Raw genomic sequence first — 25,306 nt, forward strand, 5'->3', positions numbered from 1 at the left:
ATTTATTATTTCACACAAACTAATGTCGGAATGAACTCAGTCAACAAGTGAATTGAATGATAATTCTCATCCCCTGTCACTCATCATCAGTACTGTTAAAATCAATTTACAATTATTAAAATAAAGTTATCGCTTTTCTACTGCTTATGAAAAGAATTATAAGGAAAATGGTGGGGGAATGGAGATATAAGAAAATCCCTGTCTCCTTGAAGCATAAATTTTACCCCTCTCCAAACACATAGATTTGCTCATTAAATTTTTTTTTTAATTTATTTTGATTATAGTTGACACTGTTACATTAGTTTCAGGTGTACAACACAGTGATTCAACTTCTGTATATGTTATGCTGTTCTCACAAGTGTAGCTACCATCTGCCACTATACAACGCTAATACGGTATAATTGACTATATCCCTTACACTGTGCTTTTTATTCCTGCGGCTTATTTATTCCATAACTGGAAGACTATATGGCCCACACCCCCCTTCACCCATTTTACCCATCTCTCCACCCTCCTCCCCTCTGGCAACCATCAGTTTCTTCTCTGTATTTATAGGTCTGATTCTGCTTTTATTTACTTTTTTAAAGGCTTATTTATTTTTGAGAGACAGAGAGAGAATGGAAGTAGGGGAGGGGCGGGGGGGAACAGAGGATCCAAAGCAGAGTCTGTGCTGACAGCAGGAGCCGGATGCAGGGATTGAACTTACAAACTGTGAGATCATGATCTGAGCTGAAGTCAGACGCTTAACCAACGGAGCCACCCAGGCACCCTAATCTGCTTTTAAACAGATAGATTTAATTAAATCACAGTGATGATCTCCCCTACCCCCCCCCCCAAAGCCTAATACAAAGTAAGCTATGCTTTTGATAACATAGAAGTTAACATTTAATAGCTAAAATCCTTAATACTCATAGTTCACAATGCAGAAATAAACACTGCTTTCCAATAGTATCTGTCATTAAAATTCAGGTACAGGTTTGTTACTAAAATAAGGTTTCGTAAGCAAGGTAAAACTTCTATTTGGTACTCTCCCTATATTTTTGCTAATAAAGTGCTGGGGGAAAGAGAGTTGAAAGCCAATAAATCTATGTTACCAAAATTTTCATGGAGTTTAATGACAAATATAATTCTGTCCCTTCCAGTTTTACTAAAGAGCTCCACAATTCTGCATCATTTAGAAGTCTGTGAATAATTCTGACATCCAAGTTTATTGTAACCTTCAGAAAGAATTTTCTCAAGTGATAAAAATTTCTAACTTGTCAAACATTTAGTTTTATTTCTTAGGCAAGTTATACTGGCAAGTACATCTATGGGACACAATATTTATATGTTCTCCTTGATCATGTGGACAGGGAGTTTTCAACTAGGCAACAAAATATAAAACATATCACAAAATAGTATACTTTGCAAAAACATGGAACTTTCAAACATATCCTATCCAAGTACTCATGTTAAATCCTTTAAAAAACAATATCAGTAAAGCATGGAGGAAAATGTAACGTATGCTTCTTTACACACAATAAAGGAAAATAATGAGTCCTTAAGTATCATTAGGATGAGAAGATTCTCAGTCCCAAAGAGAAGCAACAGACGTGTTGGGGGGAGGAATTGGCATAGAAAATAAATAGCAAATATCACACTGAGTAGGAAAATAATTAGCTAATTACATGCTTTCATCTCTGCTTACCAGAGGAGTAAAACCTAATTTTAAAGAAATGGAAAAGCTTAATGAATGCCAAGAGTATTTTTTTTCATGCACTATGGCTCTTTGGCATAGAATCTATATGCATTTATCCAGATGTTATGGGTGGAAATTGTGGGATTTAATGGTAACTGGAAGTGTGTTTGAAGTACAGAACAGTAATAAAATGAGAACGGATGAGTATGCTTGAAAAAAACAATTCTATTTTATTCTTAAAGGAATTTAGGATCATACTGTGTTATAAGTGCCAAAACATATTGGAGATAAAGACGCAAACACAAAATTGCCTTTTTCTTAAAATTCCACACTTGAAATAAAGTTGAAATAAAGTTATAGTAGAGTGAAATTGCCTAAAAACAGTTTTGATGTGAACTATTTAATGGGTCTCTAAAAGATACATTTTAATAACATACGGAATACAAAGCTCTTTTTTTCTGACTGTGCTCCAGTGAGTATCCCTTCTATGTGACATGAGAGTGAAATGAGTACCACATGGTGGTTAAGAGCATGAACTGTGGAACCTGCAGGCAGGGGATAAAACTCAGTTCTATCACATGTGAACTGTGTCACACTGGACATGTGACTAACCTTTCAGACCTCAGTTTCCTCCTCTGTAAAAGGTAAGAGCACCCCCCTTAAAGAATTGCTGTGAGGATTAAAGTCGATTAATGCAAATGATTGGGATTATTATTACCAACAGGTTCTGTGCAGTGTTTACTGGGTTGAGTATGATTATACTGACCATCAATATGGACCACTTCTGATGCCACGCGGGTATATTCTTCTTGTCTCATGAATGATATAAGCTCAGATGATGCCTCGAGGCTGTGTTAACACTGTTGAGTGACCACGAAGAGATCACTGTGGTTGCTGAGGAATGGAGAGGACACTGCACTAAAATTTATTTACCTTGTGTGGGGCAATAATAATTACCTGTGTATATTTGGATTAAAAACTAAAAGAAAAGGGGAAAATTTTGATTCCCTCAAAAATCCCATAGGAATTAAAATTTGAAATATTTTATAAAGAAACTTAAAGTACAAATTACCTAATTCATTTTTTGAGATTTAAACTTTATTCAGAAAATATATCTGAGGAATTATTCAATTGAATGAACTAATACAAATGTAATGTTATTCAACTAACTTCCAATTAGTTCATGCTTTATAGAACCAAGATTTTATTTGTCACTTATTTTTCTCCTTGTTTTATTCAACAGCTGAATGAGAAAAAAAGTCATTTAAAATTATATGAGGATCACATTAATCCTTGATATTTTTTTAACAGTTGTTATATCATTCTGAAACCTTGTGTTCAGACTAAATGCACCATTTATCAGGGAGTAATAAAAATAAAGTTACCATTTTGATCTCCATAGGAAGCGAAATAATTTATCTAAAGCAAAACTCATGGTATCATGCTCACCATTAACGCATGTAACCATACTTTCAAAGTGATTGACAGTTGGGTTCCAAAACTTCATTATAACTCCTAGAAATAAAGAATGGATGGGGCATTTACAGATGATCTGCTCCTTTCTTCACTGAAGCAGACACAGAAAAGGAAGAGTGGCTCTCAGTTAAATAAAAAGAACCAGATTGAATGTGAAGTGACTTAGCATCTAGGCCCAGTTCTGTCATCATCTAATTTCCAAGAAAGAAGTGTGAAAAAAATTTTGTTGACAAAATTTTAAAAAATAGTAATATGACTAATAACAGGAAAAATAAAAGTTTATTCCCTTGACATTATTAAAGACTAAATTTTAAAAGTGGCATATAACTTCTGTTAGAAGGAAGTTCAATGGTACTGGTAACATTTCCAAAGAAACTTATTTTCTAGTTCTCATGAATATCCCCAGTGGGGCCCATCATGGTTTTACTTATTTCACATAATAGGACTCCCAAGTGTGATGGGAGGGAATATGCCAGGAAGAAAGTATCTGGTGGCCAAGGAAGGAGTTCCTTAGTCCTCAGCAACAATGAACGAAATGAAGAGGAAATAAAGCGCCTACTCTGCCCAATGCAAAAGACTGAAAGAAAATCTCTATCTATTTGGCTAGTAGTGTCATATGATGGTTACAAGTGGGAGAACAGCACAAGCAGAAATGAGAAGGAGAAAGCAGTGGGAAAAATAAAGACTACAAGAGAAAACGTCAGTGCCACCATCCAGCAAAATCAAGTTACTTAGTCCAATGCTCCACACTACACACAACGAAATCTCAAGCTATATGCACATAGCACAGCATAATGATTCAAGAAAATAGTAAAACACAGTATTTATTTGGGGATAGTTCCACTGAGAAAGGTTTAAATAAAAAAATAATATTAACTTGTCTAACATCACTTATTTTTCAGAGTTTCTCTGTAGCTGAGGCTTTAACTTTCCCTTCCAGTGATATAATGTAAATTGTTGCATTTATTATCAATTTTTATTCAATTTTCAATTTTTATTCATTTATGAAAGCTTTGGTTTCTTAGAAACCATTTTTAAAAACTAGATTGTTTCTTTACAGGTATATTATTTATCCTCAAAAAGCAGTATGAAGTAAGTCGTCAATAACAACTTGTTGATTTTATCTTCACTGATTCATGATGATGAAATTATTTACTCCTACTTACTCTAGACCTTTAACTCCTTCCCTCACATTCTAATTTAATTAAGTATTGATTTTTAATGGCAATTTAAAAATACATTATTAAATGTAAAGTTCTTTTGCTAAACTACCATCTATTGAACTGTTAAAAATGATTATATCTGGGGTGCCTGAGTGGCCAGTCGGTTAAGCGTCTGACTTCGGCTTAGGTCATGATCTCGTGGTTTGTGAGTTCGAGCCCTGCGTCGGGCTCTGTGCCAACAGCTCAGAGCCTGGAGCCTGCTTCAGATTCTGTGTCTCCCTCTCTCTCTGCCCCTCCCCTGCTCATGCTCTGTCTCTGTCTCAAAAGTAAATAAAACATTAAAAAAATTTTTTTAAAAAGATTACATCTAAGCCATTTGTGTAACATTATGCGTGAATATATTTTACTTCCAAATATTATCACTAAATTAAAGTAGTGAAATTTACTGGTATATCCCCAATTTAAGCAAACTAGTACTAAAACGCATCGCCAGCGTAAAATTTTAGGAATATATTGTAGTACACTCAAAGAGTTCCTTCTTTCCTTCTTTCTTTTCCATTTCTTCTGCCAGTCCCATACTTCAGTTTCTGATTATTTCAAGATTATGCAGTTTTAAGATTATGAAGTGACCTTCATGCCTACATTTTTACCCAGTTTAACTGTTCCTGTGTGTTTCTGAGAAATCAATGGTTCTAAAGCATTTACTTCATGTGTCACCCTCCTATTAAGAAACTCCATTGGCTTTCCTACGGAATAAAACCCACACTTCTATGCTCACCGAGTGTCCCACAATCTGACCATGATCTAGCTTTAGCACCGGCTGGGTTGTAGCCATACTGCCCCATGAACTATTGTGAAACTGCTCATGATCTGTGAATATTTGACCCCATTCTCTCCATCTAGAATGCCTCTCCTTCCATTTGTATTTCCATATGTTTGAAATATTCAGCCTCAGCTATGAGCTAAATACCGTCCCTACTGAGAACTGGTATTTCTGTCACACACACTGCTTTAATCACTTCATCATAGTTTTGTGACTATGTTTTATGACTGCTTTTTGGTAAACTATTTAGCAAGGGCTACTTTGTTTTCTTTACAACCCCCTCTCTGCTCAGCATTGTGCCTTTCTCACAACACACTCATTAAATATTAAACTAAAATCGCTGAACTGATATGTCAGTGTGCCATATTTTCCTCTTTCCTGATTTTCAGGAAAGAATATTCACCTCAGAACTGAATATTCAGTGCTCTGAAATTGAGATGATCTTTAAAATATCTGAATTGTTTTTATTGAGATATAACTGACACATAATATGAATTGCATGTGTGCAACATACACTGCAAAATGGCCACCATAGTAAGTCTAGTGTCCTAGTATCACCATATAAACTTACATGATATGCAGTGCAGTATTGTTGGCTCTATCACCGTGCTGTACTGTTACATCCCTGTGACTTACTTATTTTATGATTGGAAGTTTGTATCTCTTGACACCCATATCCCATTAGCCCACTCCCAATGCCTTTCCTGCTGGCAACCACCAAATCTGTTCTCTGCATCGATGGGATTTTTTTTTGTATGTTTGCTGTGTTTTTTTTAGATTCAACATACAAGTGAAATTATAAGGTATTTGTCTTTCTCTGTCTGACTTCTTGCACCTAGCATGATACCTTCAGGTTTCATCCATGTTGTCACAGACAGCAAGAGTTCATTATTTTTTCCATCTGGGTAGTTCCGTTGTGTATATACACACCACATCTTCTTTAGCCATTCATTCATCAGTGGACACTTTGGTTGTTTCTATATTTGGTTATTGTGAATAATGCTGCAATGAACATAGGGACACATACATCTTTTCAAATGAGTGGTTCTGTTTCCTTCAGATAAATACCCAGAGTGGAATTGGTGAATCATATGGCAGCTCTATTTTTAGTTTCATGAGGAAATTCCATACTGTTTTCCATAGCAGGTATACGAGTCTACATTCCCAGCAACAGTGCACAGGGTTTCTGTTTTCTCCACAGCCTTGACAATACTTGTTATTTCCTATCTTTTTGATAATAACCATTGTGACTGGTGTGAGGTGATATCTCATTGTGGTTCTGATTTGCATCTCCTAATGATTAGTGATGTTGAACATGATCTTTTCCTGTGCCTTTGGCCTGACCATGAGGGCAGGATCCCGGCAACAGGAGAGTGCAAGGGTGGAGCCGGTGGTGCTAAAAAGGTACAGGGAAAGTGCAAAAATATTCCCTGCCAATGCCTTCAGCCCTGGAGAGAATTCCGACAGACCCTTGTCTCCCTGGCAGGTGCTGTAAGTGTAATCAATGAAACTCCTTCACGTATGGTGTAGACGCTTTTCAATCCACTGCTTTTGGGCTGGATCTCAGGGTGAATAACCCTGAACACTCTAGCCAGAATGAAATATAAAACCAGATATAATGCAATTTTCAGCATCTTTGCGTCAGAAGTTCATGAGGTGGTGAAAGGTGATGTTTGAAAAAATTATGGTTTGATTTGCATAATTCATTAAATCTCCATATATGACCTTTTTATATAGCCTATTAGCTGCTCAAACATTTGACATTTCTTATTTGCTAAATTTAAATAATTCAAGCGATGAATTTTCCATCCAATGACAATTGTTTTTGTCTAACTATCATTTTATTAGAACCAGAATTTACTCTGCTGTTGCTGTTTTACCCAGTGAACATTTGCATAATGCTAAACATTTGTTGTCCATGTCTTTTGTTCACACCCTTCAAATTCTTTTAGCCCTCTTCCCTCTTACTCATCGGTTGGCCTCACTGAAAAGATTTAGTTCTTTTCATCTGTTTGAATAAATCAATACCATATTTTTAACAGAACCTTTCTAATCTTCATGTATTATTCTTTGTATTTCCACCAACTTTTAGAAGACTTTCTGATATAAATGTACTCAGAATAATACTCAGTGTGGTTTTATAAGAGAAATATAGAAACAATAATTATCATAACATTAATTATTCGAGGGCAAAAATTGGCTTCAAAGAAGGGTTCCTTTATCAAACTGCATAATTAAGACAAACCTGTTCTCTATTACTTGATAGAGTTTGGCAGAGGAAGACTTTGAACTGTGAACTGAAGAAGAGAAGGGAAAGAATCACGAACAGATAGTTTACAGATGTGCTTCCTAGATTTTTGCTAGTGTACGCTGAAGTCACAAAAATAACTTATAATTGTTCCTTGAATTTCATATGCTCTTTTCTGTCAGCATGCAAAAGTTTCCCTTGACATAATTAATTTAACATTAAATCCTGCCTTCTCCCTCTTGTTTGTGAATGGAACGACCACACATATTGATCAATATTTATCTTTGACCATCTAACATCCTTTTACACAATTGAGAGTAAGCACTAGGTACACAGAATTTCGTGGCGGCCTGTAGAACCTATGCATGAGTGGAGACTCAGACTTGGTGTGGTGGTTGCCTCTCAATTTCTCCTCCCAAATAAGTTTTACATGTTTGCAAAAAAGAAAACGTCACGTGCCAAGGTTGTGAATGCTCACTAGTGTAAAACTTGTGAAGCTTAAAATATAAGAGAATTTTAGAAAATATTCACCATACATTATGTGAAAAATACCCTCAACATAAGCATATTAAGTCTTGTTTAACAATATTGTAAAATGATTTAAAACAACAAAATATGGATTTTATTATGTATAAAGCCTTTTCTAGGTGAAAAGACCTAATGAGACACAAATAAGCAGCTGACCCTCACTTTATTTATTTATTTTAAAATGTTTATTTATTTTGAGACAGAGAGAGAGAGAGAGAGAGAGAGAGAGAGAGAGAGAGAGAGAGAAAACAAGCAGGGGAAGGGCAGAAACAGAGGGAGAGAATCCCAAGCAGGCATCACGCTGTCAGCATAGAGCTTGACGTGGGGCTCGATCCCATGAACCGTGACTTAATGACCTGAGCTAAAACCAAGAGTTAGACACTTAACCTACTGAGCCTCCCAGGCACCCCAGCGGACCCTCAATTTAAAATGAATCAAAATCCACCCACTTGAGCATCTATGTCTACACAACTCTGCAAGACTGCTGGCTTTGTCTCTTGCTTTTAAGAACATTTTTGCCATTAGAATTAGTTCTCATAATTATACAACAAAGACAGATCTTTTTCTCCAGTGGTATAAATTTTGTAACTATTACTTTGGGGCAGAGGCCAAAGAGAGGCCTATTTTATTCTTTGTTAAACTTCAGCATGCCAGTGAACTAAGAGCTTTCCATCTTCACAGCCCAGAGAACATATTGCTAAAAATGAGACACAACTGCTATAAATTGCTTTACTCAACAATCATTTATTATAAATCTTCTTGGTACTTGGCACTAAATTAAATGCTGAGAACACAGGGGAACATAAACACATAAATACGTGCACACATACACCCTCCCCACTCAGTTTCCGTCCTGTGAGACTCTCAGTTTAGTCAGGAATATAGGCGCACAACCATATTATTTCAATACATGCAGAGCCTGGTACACAACAGTAAGATTTTGGACGGTGTTTTTAAGAAATGCAGAGTTACAGAATGATTTTAACTTGGGAAGTTAAATGATCATGTTAAAAGTGGGGAAGATGGCTTTGTAACGCTAAAGATGCATTGGAGTAAGAGAGAGAAGAGGCATTACTTTAATCGTGCTGTCTTTATTTTTTATCTCAGAAGAGAAAAAAGAAAAGAAAAAGGAATGCAACAGAGAAAAGGGGGTGAAGCATCAAGGAGAGCTTTAAGGGTGGAAAGTAAGGTGGAATAATGTCATAGGAGAAAAAGCAGGAAAGAGGTAACAGGTAAAGGGGGAGGGGGAAGAGATGGGCATCATGTTCTTGCTGCTTTCTATGTGTCCATAGCCAGATTAAGGGGACAGAGAGCAGGGCACTCAGGCCACCCCTCTACTAGGGACTACCAAAACATGACACGAACAGGGCCAAATTGTAGTGGCTGCTAGTTAGCTAAAGTGTTTCCTTATAACTGCTAAAATATACATTGAAATGATATCTCCCAAAGAAGGCAGAATCTTGACAAGAAATTAAAACTAACTAAATAAAACCCTCTTTACATTCATCAATCCTGCATTCATCATTATGTCTTTAATAATAACAGGTTGGTGGGACAAAAAACTATTAGCTTGCTTGCTCTACCAAATGATCAACTTTGCTGGGGATGCTCCATGTCTCTGTCAATCCCTGAATATGCATTTAGATATTTTCTCCTTTCTATAGGAACAAAGAAGGGAAAGCAGAGGCTAAAGAGGAGGAAGCTGTTTGGTGAAAGAGAAACATTGGCTTTAGTCTAACAGCACATTAGTACAAAAGCATCTAATATAATTTTTAAAAAACTGACAATCTTTATATATTTTGGATACTAACCCTCTACCAGATATGTCATTTGCAAATATCTTCTCCCATCCAGTAGGTCGTCTTTTACTTTTGTTGACTGTTTCCTTTGCTGTGCAGAAGCTTTTTATTTTGATGTAGTCTCAATAGTTTATTTTGCTTTTGTTTCCCTAACCTCAGGAGATGTATCTAGAAATATGTTGTTACACTTGATGTCAGAGTAATTCTTGTCATGCTCTCTTCTAGGATTTTTATGGTTTCTGGTCTCACTCTTAGACAGACCCTTAATCCATTTTGAGTTTACTTTTGCATATTATGGAAGAAAGTGGTCCAATTTCATTCTTTTGCATGTACCTGTGCTGTTTTTCCAACATCATTTGTTGAAAAGACTTTTTCCCATTGCATATTCTTACCTCCTTTGGTGAAGATTAATTGGCCATATAATTGTGGGTTCATTTCTAGGCTTTCTATTCTGTTCCATTGACCTATATGAAGCTTCCTCAAAAAATTAAAAATAGGACTATCATATGATCCAGTAATCACACTACTGGGTATTTCCCCAAAGAATATGAGCATGCTAATTTAAAGGATACATGCATCCCTAAGTTTATTGCAGCATTATTTATAATAGCCAAATTATGAAAGCAGCCCAAGTGTCCATCAACAGATGAATAAATAAAGAAGATGTGGTGTATATATACAGTGGAATATTGTTCAGCCACAAAAAGAATAAAATTTTGCCATTTGCAACAACATGGATGAATCTAGAGAGTATAATGCTAAGTGAAATAGGTCAGTCAGAGAAAGACAAATATCATATAATTTTACTCATATGTGGTTTTTAAGAAACAAAACAAACAAATAAAGGGGGGAAAATACACAAACCAAAAACCGGACTCTTAAGTATAGAGAACAAACAGATGGTTACCAGAGGAGAGGTGGGTGTGGAGATGGATGAAATAGGTGAAGGGGATTAAGTGTGCACTTTTCATGATGAGCACTGAGTAATATATGGAACTGTTGAATCACTGTATTGTACACCTGAAACCAACAACATTGTTTGTTAACTAGAATTAAAATTATAAACTTAATGATAAAAAAAGACAGAAGCAGTGTCATAGCACAACTCCCTGGGATTTTGGAGCAAAACACTGCTTTCTCTTGCAAAGAACTATTTGATTGTTAAAAGTAAAATATGAATTAAGTACAATAAACTTTCCCACTTCTCTTGAGTTTTCTAAATTATATTCTACAACAGAAACCAAAATTATAACACTGTCTAATGTGGGTCTAAATGTATGTAGAGGAAATGTTTAAGATAATCATATTATAAACAGAGGTGTGTAAAGTAACATAAGGTTTCTATTCTATTCTATTCTATTCTATTCTATTCTATTCTTTTTTATTCTAACTGCTAAAATGACAATACCAGTAAACTGTGATTTTATGGATACAAAATGTAATAAAGTAACCACTAAAAAGCTATGTGAAAAGACATGCTAAAAAACAATATGAATCAAAATAGAGTTCTAAATAATTTCAAGTAGAACATAGGAAGGCAGGATAAAGAGAAATAAATATCAGCATATGCAGAAAACTAAAGTAATAGACAAACTCTTAAGTATTGTTATATTAAATATAAAGTGTCTTATTGAACCAATTAAATGACAGAGATTGGCAGGGAAGATCAAAAGGAAATATGATCCAAATATATGTTTCCTACAAGATACTCATTTCAAATAAAACAATAAAGTCAGTTTGAAGAAAAACTCTGGAAAAGGGTCTATCAAGCAAACATAAAAGAAAATAAGAGTGACTATCCTAATAGTACATAAAGTAGAATTTAGAGTAAAGAAAACAGAGATAGAGGGACATTACATAATAAAAGGATCTTTTACACCCAAAAGATGTAATGATCCTATACAATAGAACAGCAAAAGAGTAAAGCAAAACCGAAAGAAGTGAAAGGAGAAATAGACAAACCCATAACTATTAGAGTTGGAGGCTTCAACATCCCTCTCACAATTGATAAAGCAATTAGACAGAGAACCAACAAGGATATAGTTTAGTGCAACATCATTAACAAACAGGCTCTAATCAAAATTTACAGAACACTTCATTCAACAACAGCAGAATACACATTTTTTCAAGTACTCGTGGAACGTATACCAAGATGAATCATATCCTGGGCTATGAAACACACCTCAACACATTTTCTAAAAACAAAATTACATGGAGTATCCTCAACCACAATTAATCCAGATAGAATTCATTAATAAAAAGAGAATAGGAAAATCCTAGAACGCTTGGAAACTAAGCAATACACCATTGAATAATTCTTAGCTCAAAGAGGAAGTCTCCAGGGAAGTCAGGAAATACATCAAAAAGAATGAAAATGAAAGTATGAGACACCAAAAATTTTGGGACACAGTTAAAGCAGTGCTGAGAGAAAAATTTATAACACTAAAAAGATAGTGGAAAAGAGGTAAAGTCACAATCATCCATGCTCAAGAATCCAGAAAAAGAAGAGCAATATAAGCCCAAAGAAAATAGAAAGAAAGAATTAATAAAAAATAAAAGTAGACATTGTGGCACCTGTCTGGGTCAGTTGGAAAAGTATGCAACTCTACATCTCAGGGTTGTGGGTTCAAGCCCCACTTGGGCATAGAGATTACTTAAAAAGAAAAAGAGTAGATATCAATGCAATTAAAAACAAAAAAAGAAGGAAAAATCAGTGAAATTAAAGGCCTATTCTTCAAAAATATTAATAAAATTCAGCAAGGCTGAAAAGAAATGAGAAAAGACACAAATTAAGCATATCAGGAATGAAACAGGAAATATCACTCAGACCCTGTAGAAATCAATAGGATAATAAGGGCATACTATAAAAATTTTGATTATACCTTGAGTGTATTAATGCCAAAATCCTGATCATGACTTGTACTATAGTTTTGTGTTATTAGTATTGAGGCACTCTATACACAGGATCACTCTGTATTACTTATTATAACAGCTTGTAAATCTAAAATTGTCTCAATAAAAGAATTCTATTTTCAAAAACAAGCAAATACCTGCAATGCCTTTAATAACTATAAGAAAATTAAATGTAAGGATTTAATAAAAATATTAAAAATATGTTTATCTTGTGGCACCTGGGTGCCTCAGTCAGTTAAGCGACCAATTCTTGGTTTCAGCTCAGGTTATGATTTCATGGTTTGTGGGACTGAGCCCCAAGTCAGGCTCTGTGCTGACAGTGCAGAGCCTGCTAGGGATTCTCTCTCCCTCTCTCTCTGCCCCTCCACCACTCTCTCTTCCAAAATAAAGAAGTAACTTAGAAAATGTGTTAATCTCAATATAAAAAATAAAAAACAAAAAAATAAAAACATGTACTTACATACTACTGTACCCTCATGGAAACTTTATATCTCTGTGGGTTATCAGGTGACTCTGGTACTGTAATTGCTCTTCATTCCTTTTTAAACTAAGGAAAATAAGATATGTATGTATACTTTTAGATGTAATTTTATTATTTATTTATACACAAATATAATTTTTATTGATATACACAAATAATATACAGTTCATCTATTTAAACTGTACAAATCAGTGGCTTTTATATATTTGTATATTCAGAGTTGTGTAACTATCACTACAATCAATTTTAGAGTATTTTCATCACTCCAAAAAGAAATTTCTTACCCATTAGCAGTCACTCTTCCAATATCCCCCACCCCCACTCCTCTACCTCCCACCCAGCTTAGGCAACTGTCTAAATATACTTTCTGTTTCTATAGAATTTTCTATCCTGGATATTTCATAGAAATGGAAACATACACCATATGATTCTTTGTGATTGGCTTCCTTCAATTATTATGATGTTTTCAAAGTACATTCCTTGGGCGACCATTATTCTGCCTCCAAAGATGTCCACATGCAAACCCTGACACCTGTAAATATGTCAGGTAACACAGCAAAGAGGAATTAAAGTTGTGGATGAAATTAAGGTTGCCAATGAGTTACCTTAAATAGAGAAATTATCCTGGATTGTGGAGTGAGCCTAATAAAACCACAAAAGTCCTTAAAAATGGAAGATGGGGGCAGAAGAGGAGGTCAGAGTGATGGGATGTGAAAAGGGCTAGATCCAGCTTGCTGGTTTTAAAGATGAAGAAAGGGGGTCATGAGCCATGGAATGTGGTTCCTTCTGTGGCTGGAAAAGAAAAAGAAATTCTCACCTACAGAGAATTCAGAAAGGAACATAGTCCACAGACACCTTGATTTTAGCTTAATAAGACTTCCAACCCACAGAACTGTAAAATAATTTGTGTTGATTTAATCCACTAAATTTGCATTAATTTTTTACAGTAGCAATAGAACGCTGTATATACATTTAATATAGGGCTTCACAGCTATAAAATCCCCTCTAAGTAATGCAGAGCTCTGTTCCATAGTTTTAGTATGTTTTGTCTTCATTTTCATTCATCTCAAAGTATGTTGTAATTTTCTCTCCATTTCTTCTTTGCCCTATTGTTCTTTTAGGATTGTGTTTTGTTTTTTGTTTTTTTTTTTTTTACTTTTCACATATTTGTGAATTTTCAAAGTTTCCCTTTGGTATTGATTTCTAGTTTTATTCCATTGTGATTAGAGAACATATTTTGTATGATTTCAATCCTTTTAAATGCATTTACTGAGGCTGTTTTATGCTTATCATATGGTATGTCATGGAAAATGCCCAAGGACACTTGAAAAGAATGTGTATCTTCTGTTCTTGGATGGATGCTGTGCTCTTGAAATTCAGGGAAATATCACAGTGACCATCATTAGGTGAAGAGATGAAAAGTTATGAGATTTACATAAATATCAGAGGACATTTACTTTTGACTCTACTTTTTAGGAGCAAGATGACTGAGAGCGTAAGTTGTGGGTAGAGCATGGGGAAATCTTGAACGGGGTAAAGACTATGGAAATATTTTTTCTAAGTTTTAAAAAAGCAGTGGGCCATTTTTAAACTGTAGAACAAATGTTCATTTCCTTACCAAGATGAAAAACACTTGACAGCAATGTGGAAGAACTTAATTCCGAGCTATGGTAAAAAGATTCACAATTGAAGTGTTCCTAAAAGAAAACGTATCCCATATATATGGACGGTAAAATTAAATTTAATTTATCAGTGTTGGAAAAATGTCCACTGCTGATTTCCATCTCTGGCTCCTACCTTTTGGCAGCTCATTCTGTGAGAGAATACATCTCACAGAATACATTTGATTTCTTTCACTCAACCTCCTAGAACCCAGTTTGGTTGAACAGAAATATGGAGCATTTAGTTTGATAAATATGTTACAAATAGTAGCATGTGAAGTCTACATATTTGTTACTAATCTATAATATTGAATATTTTTATATTTCTTCTATAAGCTGAAAGTGTAGTTTTACAGCTAAGTTCTGAGATAACATTGGTATTCCAAAAAGTTAATCTTCTCAAGAATTTTTATTTAGATGCTTTCTCCATATGTTATCATTTCCAAATAAATTTTCTAGCACAATATGATCTTCTTAAAAAAAGCAGAAACATCAAAGTGGAAGAATAATTTAAATGTACATTAACAAAGTTTTGGGATTCATTTGAGATTTAGAAGATCTATTTAATGATCTTTTAAAGGTGAAATACTATTTCTGATATTTCTTTTTGGATGTTATAACTCAGTAGCTGGAAGTTGAGGATTGAGTTATTAAAATAGCAGTAGATGCACTGGTGTTCCAACTATAGCTGCACTCTGAATGCATATGAACTACAATCTGTGGAACAACTTTGCAACCCTGCCCTTAAATGTTGTTATGACTTGGGTTGTGTTCTTTTCATCTCTCAGATATTGCTTTGAATCCTCAGGAAATCATATTGATCTAGGAACACAATTACATATGTAACCATCATTTTAACATCTATTTATGAATTTTCTAGTCTGACAAGAGCTTTGCCTGTAAGATGCCACTATATGCAAGAAAAATATTTTTTTATACTAAATTCTGATTTTAATTCAATAATCCACACTACCGGAACACAGAACCAAATGCAAGAAATGGAGGTTTATATGGTGTGTACCTCCATGGAATCAATAATATCAATCTTGAGAATTTGACTTTATTACCACAGAGGTCTGTAGATAGATAGTAAATGGTGCTGTTTCCAAGGAGAAGTTAATCTGCCCATTTTAGTCAATCCACCTACAAAAATGAATAAAGGGCTAAGTCAAAGACAAAAAGCACCTCTATTAAGTCATAATTAGGTCAATCAGGATTAAACAAAGGAAAAAGACAAGTTTTCTTCATAGGTGGTCATAAAATCACAAAACAGAAAGAATATTTAGTTCAGTTTATCAGCATTATTCTTAACAGATTATGAAAATAATTTTGGAATTACCCCTTTGTAATTTTAAATGGCAATCGAATTTAGTTATTTTTGTAATTTAAATAGCATCACAGGGAAAAGAAAGAGAGCCAAAGTGGGTTTTTTTGTTTTTGTTTTTGTTTTTGTTTTGTTTTGTTTTTTTCAGCTCTAAGCACTGAAAAGATTATGGTTTCCTGCTTTGGTTTAAAATCAAAAAGGAAAACCAGCCTAAATTATAAAGTAATTGTAAATTACAAAATGTTCTGATTTTTTGCCCTGAAAGCTACTTCACAATTTTTGAAATATCAAAAATCAAATTATTTCAAAAATATTGCCAATGCCCTACATTGCTGCATGCAGTTGGTCTCCCTGTGGGTAAGACTAATGGTCATGCCAGGAGATGTTTTGCCAATTGGTCTGATGGTCTTTAAAGTCCCAATATAATATTTTTTATTTTGTTGGGAGAATGGGCACATGTGGTTATGAGAGTAGTAAGAATGGGAGCTAGGAGAAAAATAACAACCTTATAACCCTCCCTTTGTTGCTGCTGTTATACTTCTTCTAATGAGAACCATTAGATGCTACTCATCCAGATGAAAACTAGCCACACATCAATTTCGTCACCCATTACGTTGACACGTCTCATTTTACAGCTCTCCACATTGTAAATGCTAGAAATTTGTAAAAGATGTCAATTTTTTTTTTCAGAACTTTTTTTTTTCAAATATGCTTATAAGCATGGGTAATATAATTTAAAAACCTGTAGTCAGGGGCACCTGGGTGGCTCAGTGGTTTAAGGCTCTGATTCTTGATTTTGGCTCAGGTCATGATCTCACAGTCATGAGATGGAGTTCAGTGTCAGAGCTCTGTGCTCAGCTGGACCCGGCTGGGATTCTCTCCCTCCCTCTCTCTCTTGCCCCTCCCCTGCTCCTTTCTCTCTTTCTCTCAAAATAAGTACATAAACATTTTCAAAAAACCTATGGTCATTGGATATTAAAATTCAAATTCATGTGTTCTCTACATGTATCAGGTCTAGAACATGTTTTTTTATGAATAGATAATGTAGTAAGAGCCCTCTTAGACTGAATTTGGTCAGTATTGCATTTCTAATGCTCTTTCCTTACTAGTTTTTGGTCTTAAATTTCTTCTTTTCTGACAAATTTGACCCTATTCAAATTTACTAATGAACCTAATATTTTCCCATTGAATCAGAAAGATAGGTTCATCGCATTTTACAATTAAAAAAAATTTTCCATGGGAAAATGTGTGAGATTTTAAATCTCCATGGTGTATATTCATGTACTTTCAAACCCCAATTCTTTTTGGCTTGCAATGTGAAAACTGGCTATTTGTGTTACATAATTTATCTGGGCAGGAATGCACACTGAGTAATAGCTATTATGTAGTTGATGACATCTAGGACCTGGGTCAGAGGATCTGAATTCCGGTCTTTTTCTGCCACATTTAACTACATTAATTTGCATGATAACAGCCTCTTCACTCAATTTCCTTCTCTGTAAAAGATTAATAAATGCTAAAGTAACAGTAGCATGATAGTGATTTAAAAGGGCATATTACGATGATGTCATTCTGGAAATTTTAAGCACCCTAAACTCTAGCGGGAATTAAAGAAAAATAGATCTTTATGGTGGAACAATGGGCTAAAATTAAGAGATAATACTGCTGTATGTTGAACTCAGTTGCTATAGTAGAGAATACTGAGTCTTCAATTAGCTGGTTATATGAAAAATACGTGCGGTTTTAGTTGACAACTGCATCCCTATAAGTGAAAAGCGTGATTTCATTGCTTAAAAAATCATGAAAGCTCATGTTGCATTGGAGGTCATATTGAAAACAACAGAAATCATTATGTGAAGAACTGAGATGTTGCCAGAATCACTGCAGCAAACTTTTAAGTGATTAGATGTTTCCCTGCCTTTAATAGCACCCACTTTCCAATTTCTTTCACACCAGCACAAAAGGATATTTTGAAATTTTAACACAACACTTTCCATCTTAAAATCAGTCTGTGGCTCTCTATTGCTTTAGGCAAAAGTGTACAAATTCATCAGCATGACATACATTCCCCGGGGTAAGACTGCTGTTAATCTCCTGGCCTCATCTGTGCCCACTCTCTCTGTTCCTCTCACCCTGGAGACACAAACTGAAACAAACTATCTTGTCACACCAGGGTGTCTCAGTTCCTCATGTCCTTACCCACTAGTGGATCCTCTGCCTGGATTTCTCCTCACCCTGTTCCGATCTTCACACTTGACTCAGTATCCATGGAGTAATCCTTATTATCTTTCAAGATGCAATTTTTAAAATTTTTTTAACGTTTATTTATTTTTGAGACAGAGAGAGACAGAGCATGAACGGGGGAGGGGCAGAGAGAGAGGGAGACACCGAATCGGAAGCAGGCTCCAGGCTCTGAGCCATCAGCCCAGAGCACGACGTGGGGCTCGAACTCACGGACCGGACCGTGAGATCGTGACCTGAGCCGAAGTCGGACGCTTAACCGACTGAGCCACCCAGGCGCCCCTCAAGATGCAATTTAATCATCAATGTGCTTTAAGAACTACTTTGGGTTAAGTGAGCTCTCTTATGTTTATTTTTTTAAGGGGAAATTTTATTTATTTTTATTTTTCTGTGGTAAGAACACTTATCATGAGATTTACCCTCTTAACAAATTTTACAGTGCACAATATCATATTGTTAAGTATAGGCACTCTATTGTACAGTAGATCTCTGGAACTTATTCATTTAGAATGACTAAAACTTCACAGCCACTGAACAGCAACTCCTCACTTCCCACACCCCCCAAAGCCCTGGCAACTACTATTGTATCCTCTACTGTGAGTTTGACTATTTTAGATACCTCCTATATGTGGAATCATACGGTATTTGTCTTTCTGTTATACCCTGTCCTAGTGTTTATAATACTTACAGATGTTTTTCTGACTGCTATTTTGCAAGCCGTCATGTCTATCTCATTTCTTATAACCCTAGAATCCAGCTCATTCCCAAGCACACTCACAGTGCTAAATAAATGTGAATGTGTATGCATTTTAAGATAAATGATGAATATATATCCGTATATGGATATGGATATACATGAATACATATGGAATGATATGGATATATATGGACAGGTATGAATATCCTTTGAGCAATAGTGGGCAGAATCAAAGAGTGTAAGTTGTATGGATAAATTGTACTGTAAATTTTCAAAAATAAAAAATAAAAGGATTGGATAGTCATCTAGAAGTTAAGTTATAGAGGAGATTGCTTAATTGGATGAAAGATTAGATCGAATAATATCCAAATAATAATTATAATAATGAAATAGCAGCGATAATTTTATTCATATGTTGCCTCCCACAACAACTGATGAGCCCTCGTTATGTGCCAGACTCTATGCTAAGTGTTTTATATAGCTTTTCTCATTTACCAGCCAAAATATAAAAGGAAGCTCAGACATATGAATTAATTTGCCCTTGTAACATGATTAAATGAGTGAAAAGAAATTCAAACTCAGTTTGATCTGAGTTCTAAGCTTTTGCTTTCCTACCTAGTTTGTTCCACATACTTCTTTGCTTCCTGCATTCCTGCAGCAGCTGAGAGGCCAAAACCTGAGGCCACAGTATATTGCCCAATAACTGTGTAATACAAGAAACATGGGCCAAGACCTAGGCTAGCATCAAGGGAACAGGAAAATTGAAAAGGCACCATGAAAATAAGATAGATTCCTAGAACCCAGAAATCTTGGGGAAGAGGAACAGGAGTTGAGGTTCATCTCCTTTCACCCTCTTTAAAACAACAACAACAATAACAACAAACCCTGGAGCTGTTATCTTTATACATTTCAGCAACAGAAAGCTTTCCTTGGATTCTCTCATCCCTTTGGTACCACCCCCAACTCCACTCATTCTACCTATATTCTCCTGTCTAATTTTTTTTAACTAGCAACAAAGCTTTTCAGTTTACACTAGCACATAAAAGTTGGAGAGTTACACCTTAGTCCCAGAATGACCCTTGAATTTATTAAATTGTTAATATCCAAAATATTTTTCATTTTTTTTGTTTTTTTGTGGAAAGTAAAATGATGGCTGTACTGCACCTCATCATTTCCTGGATTTGTATATAATATATTTGTTTTCCTATCTCTACTTTTAGCCTGTAGCATAAATACAAGGAATTTGAGTTTGGGGCCAAACTTTGGAAATAGTAAGAAGGGAGTCCATTAAAATCTTTGTTCTTAGGTCAGTAGACATAATGAAAATGAATATTCCAGATGCAGTCATAGCCACTCTAACAGTGGCAAGGAATAATATGCCTTGTGGATTGCAGATAAAGGCTATATAATTCAGCAACATTCAGTCCTAGATCTGATTATACAACCTTCCTCCAGGAATTCTGTTCTTCCCTTCCCCATCAGGCACTCTTTGCCATTCCTAACTCTCCTTCATTTCTTTAAATGTTTATTTCTTTATTTTGAGAGAGAAAGAAATTGTGTGACCACGGTAGGGGCAGAGAGAGGGAGAAAAAGAATCCCAAGCAGGCTCCATGCTGTCAGCACAGAGCCTGATGCCTGGCTTGATCCCACCAACTGTGAAATCATGACCTGACCTGAAATCAAGAGTCAGACACCTAATGGACTGAGCCACCCAGGCACCACCCCCATCTCTCCTTTAAACTACTCCCCAATGCTTACCTCAATAATCAATTTGCTTTACCAGAGCAGATTTTGTTTTGTTCTGTTCTGTTTTAAAGATTTTATTTTTAAGCAATATTCACACCCAATGCAGAGCTAAACACAACACTTCAGATCAAGAATTGCATGCTCTACTGACTGAGTCTGCCAAGGACCCCTATCAGAGCAAAGTTACGTTATAGTGTGTTCTTATTATACTCCTCAATGTTTAACAACTTTCTTCAGTTTTATACTCCAAATTATATTGACTTCAATTCAAACTAAATTCTGTCTCATTCTGAGATGAATGAAAACAAATACGTTTTCTACTACTCAATAATTTGTAAATCTTATCATGGGTAATATTTCATTTTCTGTCAAAAAACTTTTTCATTAACAAAATGTGACTCACCAAATATCAAAATGATTTTCTTAAAGCATCTATAGCACATTGCTTATAAGATTCTGTTTAATTTTTCCTTATCATGAGACACTGGTGTCAGAAGCATTATTTAGTTATTTTGGTGGTGTATGTGTTTATAAATATGTATGTTATATAAATACATAATATGTAATTAAATTATAGTTATTTAAATATATAATACTATAATCTAGACCTATTTAAAATATTTTTCTCTATCCATTATACTTCATACTTCTCAAAATGATACTTCCCATCCACAGATCAATCTTCTGGTGAACATCATCTTTCTTATTCATTGACATAATATTTGAAAAAATATGTATTTTATATACTATATATAAAATATATAATATATATGGTATGATATATAATATATATGATATGATAGAAAAATTTTAAAATATATATGAATTACAGTTATGTTTTAGCAACTACGGATGAAATGCAACGACTGGTATAAAGAATTCCAATTTGTGGCACCTGGGTGGCTCAGTCAGTTGAGCGGCCGACTTCGGCTCAGGTCATGATCTCGTGGTCCGTGAGTTCGAGCCCCGCGTCAGGCTCTGTACTGACAGCTCGGAGCCTGGGGCCTGCTTCGGATTCTGTGTCTCCCTCTCTCTGACCCTCCCCCGTTCATGCTCTGTCTCTCCCTGTCTCAAAAATAAATAAACGTTAAAAAAAAATTAAAAAAAAAAAGAATTCCAATTTGATCTTACCACTGTCATTTAAAATTTGTTTTAAATGTTTATTTAGTTTTGAGAGAGAGTGAGAGATAGACAAAGAGCAAGCGGGGAAGGGGCAGAGAGAGAGGGAGACACAGAATCTGAAACAGACTCCAGCACAGAGTCCGACAAGTGGCTCGAACTCATGAGCCGTGAGAGCATGACCTGAGTTGAAGTCAGACGCTTAACCGATTGAGCCACCCAGGCACCCCACTATTACTGTGATCTTTGTGTCACATAATAATGTTCTGAATTCAGTCCAAAAGTCAGCATCTCACATGATTTTTTTAGTTTTTCTGGCCCACAGTTCTAGCTAAGAACATCCAAAGATCATCTATAGATGCAAATAGAGCTAAATGGGGAAACTGGGTTTTTAGGGAAATCTCTAACTGAAAGCAAAAGGTACTCTTTTTCCTAACAATGTAATCCGTGTCTCAGTCAAACTTTCAATCTGACCAAGTAACTACAATAAAAAGGACTGAGAGCCTCATTTTACCTGTGAAGTATCCTGGTGTACAAAGAGTAGCCTTCAGGCATACACTGTTATGGACAATGAAATATATATTTCTGTGATATGATGTGCTCTCCTTCAGGTTCTGACCAAAAAAGCCAACATGAAAACGGGACCTCGTGAACTCAGGCTCTAATTCTGGAGAGCTTCACTTTTGTTGGGATTAAAATCATCAGAGAATAAAAGTCTGATGTAAAAATATTCTTTGACACCTTAGAATAACCCTAGAGGTTACTAAAGATAGTAATGTTGTGTATACTTCAGAAGACTCATAATTCTGTCCCCCAAAGAATTTGGAACTTTTTTTATATGGTAGATTTTAGTGCAGAATAAAGAAGAGAAAAATCTATTTTCTAATCTTTTAAAGATAGTTCTTAGGTGTATATGTTACTGAAACCTGTTATTTAATACATTAAATGTAAATATATACCTAAGAATTTATACTATTTGTACTAATCAAATTACAGTAATCCAAAGATATTTTTCTGAATATTTTATAATACTTTAAAGATTCTGAGTATTTAAAGTATTAACATTTCTTCTTGAATTATTTCACTTAATAAACTTGAGGGTCCATTAGACATAAGGCACTGTAGAATGCCAGGAAAATAAATATATGACCACCTTCAAGGAATGTGTAGCCTTTTCAAATAACTTATATGAAATTGTATTAAAGTAATTACTCATTTAGGGGCACCTGGGTGACTCAGACGGTTAAGCATCTGACTTCAGCTCAGGTCATGATCTTGTGGTTTGTGAGTTTGAGCCCTTGTCAGGCTCTGTGCTGACAGCTCAGAGCGTGGAGCCTGCCTCGGATTCTGTGTCTCCCTCTCCCCTGCTTGCGCTCTGTCTCTCTCTCCCTCTCTCAAAAATAAATAAATATTTTTAAAAAATTACTCATTTAAACTAGATATAGAGAGATAACATAATATTTTATTCTTTGTTCTTAACAGATAAAACTTTGTAAAGTCTACTTGCTGATTGTTGCTCTTTCCTAAAGGTCAAAGATTCATACTTCCAATCTTTCCCCTGTCTCCAAGTATGTTTGTCCACTAACTGTGCAAAGATGTGGAAATGAATTTCAAAAATGTTTAATCCTGTAATTATGCTCTTGAGGACAGTACAGACCTTTCACCCTTAGATGACTACACACATGCCCAGAATAGAGGCTGACATAAACCAGACCTTCCACTTCCCTTGAGCAGCAGCAGGATCTGTACCAAGGCTACCCCAAGTGGGCAACAGCCTTTCTTCTCTTTTTCGGTCACCCTCTTTCTTTCATCCTCCAGATCCTCTCTGATTGCAATGAGTTGCTATTTAAACCACTGGAAGAATGTTATTTATAGAAATAACTTATAGATATTTGGAAGTTCTAATTTTAGTTTCTCAACATTCTGAAATAATTTGATAACAGGTGTTTTGTTTTTTTTTTTTTTTTAGGTAATCCAAAAGTCTCCAAATCCTTTTTCACCTAATGTAACTGTATTGAGTCCAGAGCCATCTGCCATAATTCTGAAGGTGATCAGAACGCATATCTTTTTTCTTGGTCACTCCTATCTCCCCTTCTGAACTCCTGGCTTGCTTTAATCACCACTACCTCATTGCTCACTGTTCATGGTGGGCACCATTCTTTCCCTGCACCAGCTAGTCCCAAGTGTGGACATAAATCACTCTGTAAGACTCCACTAACACACGGCTAGTGTGTGCATGAGACTATATGGAAAACTTGAAGATGATGGAGGAGAATCACAACACAGAACATAGATATCATGTTTCTTAAGTTTTTCATCCATTTGCATAAAATAACTCTCTTTTGTGTCTGTCACTCTCCTTAAGAGTTTGTCTGAATTGAAAGAGGCTCACTGCTTACCATTTTTCCTTCCCATCCTACTAACCAACAACATACAGAATAAACCCACATGCAACAAATCAAACAAACAAATAAACAAAATAAACAGACAGTCTTCTCTCTAAGATTAACACCATTTACTTCACTACACGGGGAATTTATGTATGTTCTTAACTTCTCCCTATAGATGCTTCATTTCCTAGAACTGAAATGCCCACTTAAAAGCTTTCTCAGAAACGAGTTTTGTCACTACATAAGATGTAAGGAATTACACAGGCAATGCTGAGATTTCTTAAACATTTTTTCCTCCTCCTTTCACATGATGCTGCATTTCTCTATTGCAAAATCTCTGTCTCACTTTCTACCCAGGAGAAATATACCCTCCAAATAATATTTCTAAGGAATGGTAATCCTGTTCTCTGGGAAAGGACAGTAGCAAGCAAACCATCTGAAATATAAGTGAGTCACTTGGAAGAGTCATTTCTCCCGATTGGAAGAAAGTGTTAAAACATGACACCAGGGAAACTCAAGCTTCATATTGGATTGAGAGTTTTGAGCACTTGCATTTTCTAAACTAAGCTAACAAATACACGAATTATCTACAGGCTCATTAATCTTTTGCCTTTGAGCCAATGGTTGAAAATAAGTCCTTGGCAATGATCTATCTGCTCCAATCTCTGTGTGCCAACTTCATCTCCCATCATTTCTAAGCCAAAATGATCTCCAGACCAAAAGGCAATACTTACCATCCAGGTCAAAGAGCTACAATCAATAGAAGCTACTCTGGGCTCCAAAATTCTTTCTCCTATCCCCGTATGTGCACACATTCTTCCAGTCTTCCTTCTTCCCATTTCTCCCATGAAAACTGTCCCTCCTCTGTTTCCTAATGCATACTCTTAAGTTGGGGGAGGAAACCTGTGGGTAAAGGAGAACAGGAGGGAAGGCAGCAATGCTCACTGTCCTTTTCTCCCTAAGATGGAGATTTTTACCATACTTAACAACATTTTCCTGGCTCTAATAGGTTTACTTGA

At 35.4% G+C, this 25,306-nt stretch overlaps 1 long non-coding RNA gene across 1 annotated transcript; it reads right to left on the bottom strand.

The window, feature by feature from the left end:
- Positions 1 to 2,977: 2,977 nt before the first annotated feature.
- On the bottom strand, positions 2,978 to 25,275 carry LOC128314087 (uncharacterized). The gene is made up of 3 exons (XR_008295482.1): positions 25,022 to 25,275; positions 13,089 to 13,175; positions 2,978 to 3,193 (listed from the first exon to the last, which is right to left on the bottom strand). It is a non-coding gene; the product is annotated as an uncharacterized LOC128314087 (long non-coding RNA).
- Positions 25,276 to 25,306: the final 31 nt, after the last annotated feature.

This window comes from Acinonyx jubatus, chromosome C1 (genome assembly GCF_027475565.1).
Source record: "Acinonyx jubatus isolate Ajub_Pintada_27869175 chromosome C1, VMU_Ajub_asm_v1.0, whole genome shotgun sequence".
In the NCBI taxonomy this organism is placed as follows: domain Eukaryota; kingdom Metazoa; phylum Chordata; class Mammalia; order Carnivora; family Felidae; genus Acinonyx; species Acinonyx jubatus.